This window comes from Olea europaea, unplaced genomic scaffold (genome assembly GCF_002742605.1).
Source record: "Olea europaea var. sylvestris unplaced genomic scaffold, O_europaea_v1 scaffold2544, whole genome shotgun sequence".
NCBI classification, from domain to species: domain Eukaryota; kingdom Viridiplantae; phylum Streptophyta; class Magnoliopsida; order Lamiales; family Oleaceae; genus Olea; species Olea europaea.
Window position 1 is genome coordinate 166,247 of NW_019243709.1, and position 2,344 is coordinate 168,590.

A 2,344-nucleotide genomic window follows, 5' to 3' on the forward strand; every position below is an offset into this window, starting at 1 on the left:
TGGAGACGGGTGCGAAACCAGCCTCTGAGATACCTGGTAAGTATCAAATAGAATCACTCTGATGTTCTTTTCTTTACCAAACGGCTTTAAAAAAGGCCTCGTATAAGGGGTAAAGTGAAGAAGGAGTCGGAGCTAACCATAGTGAGACCCACCTCTTCTCCCTCCCATAGGAATCCTCCCGAGTGCATTACCAAGCCAAGAGCTGGGTAGCTTGTAGTTCTTGTTCTTGTCATTCCTACGAATTCGGGGGCTCGTGCTTCCTTTTTTGCTTCACGGAATTAAGAGATCTTTAAAGAACTAAAACCCATTCAATTTGGATAATTTGTATAGGGTCAGTGGGTCCTAAGCATCTATTAGTTAAGGGGATTGGTTGAGCTCAGGAATCAATTTCAGGAACTCATTGAGGCCTATTTATAATCCAGCCTCCAAGGCAGTTTTTCCCTATCTTGTTGGGGCTGCCTTTCAGGTATACTTTAAGGAATGTGGTTCTTGTGCCGATGCTCGCCCACGAAGTCTCGTTGCAACGAAAGGCACACATTTATCGACAGGAACATCTTTAAACTCTAAGACCTCCTCCACTGCAGTCACCCAATCCAAGAATTCTTCTGGACTCAACCTACCATGAAATTCTGGAATATCCACCTTAAATCCTGATTCCCAACGTCGGTTGTCCTCATGACCACCCCTTCTCCGGTGAACTGGAAGATCCAATGGTTGTTCAAGCAGTGCAAATGGATTCTCATCATCAGAATTCCCAAGCTATTGACCTGCAGGCACAGGCTGCTGCGGCATAAGCGCAGCGATCTGCCGTGTCAGTAATTCCACTTGTTGACGTAGCTGTGCGACTTCATCACATCTATGTATCTCCTCTACCGGGGCATCACGGGCTTCAGGACGTCTTCTTGGCGGCATGGTGAAGGAACGATTTCGGCTCTGATACCAATTGATGTAACGAAAATATTATAAGGAAGATGAACAATTACAAATTGAGAAAATTCTCAAAGAAAATTTTATTGAATTCAAGAACTACTGCCTCTAAGAGTTTACAACTGATTAAATAGAAGAAAAACTTAGGAAAATTCGAAAAATAAAATAAAAAGATATTTTTTTCCAAAAATGGAAAATATGAGATAATTACTAAGATAGAAAATACTTATATTCAGAATCATCCCACAACAAACGGAATCTAAATCCGAATTTCATGGAAAGAGATATTGCAAAAATGAAAATTACGATAAATAGCAAAAATGATTAAACGAGGGCCTAAACGATGGATTTTGCCCGAAATTGGCCTTGCATCAGGGCCAAAGGCGCTGAGTTTTATTCCTTGGCTCGACTCCAATCAAATTAGACTAGCGGTTTGCCAAAAACGAGCAAACCCAAAGTCATCATGAAATCATTTGCCATTTTTGCCAACTTTTGCCTTGTGATGGTTAGGGGTGGCAGTGGGCCAAGCCGAGCCGGCTCGGCTCGTTAACCCACGAGCTCGGCTCGGCCCACGAGCTCGTGGGCCGGGCCGAGCCGAGTCGAGCCCACAAGCGGCTTGGGAGCTCGTGAATTTTTTTTTGGGCAAATTTTTCAATTTTTATTGATAAAATTTTAATTTTTTCCACTTTTTTGGACGAGCCGGCTCGTGGGCTCGGCTCGTGAGCTCGGCCCACGCGTGAGCTCGGCCCACGAGCCGCTTGTCGAGCTCGACTAGCCGAGCGGGCTCGGCTCGTTGGAATCGACCCCCCACTCGGCTCGAGCTCGGGCTCGTCAGCCCACGAGCCGAGCTTTGACGAGCCGAGCGGACGAGCCACGAGCCGGCTCGGCCCATTTGACATCCCTAGTGATGGTCCCATTTCGCTATGAACTCTAATCCCTTATGCACTTCATCAGTCTGCAAGAATTTTGATGGATTCAAAATGTTATATTAATGAATTTCTTGAATTTGAATTGATTTCCACATAAATCATAAAAATTAGGGATGATATGGTTCCAAGAGAATCTAATCAAACCATAAATCAATGATTTTTTTGATAATGGAACCAAATGATTTTTTTAAGATATGGAAACTTTACTAATTGAGAGAGAGAGAGAGAGAGAGAGAGAGAGAGAGAGAGTACATTTGAGGAAGAAGAACTAAAGGTTGAGTCTTCAATTTCAAAAATTCATGGGTGGTGTCTAAGCACGACAATAGGCAACAGTTGGTATTCAAGTGAGAGTCGGTCTAAAAATTGAAAAGGAGAAAAACGAGAAATGAATTAAGGTTTCAGTCTCCCAAATGAATTAGGATCTCGTCTCCATAATGAGAAATAAGAAACTAAAGGTAACATGACCTTTTTGTCCTGATTTTTAATTG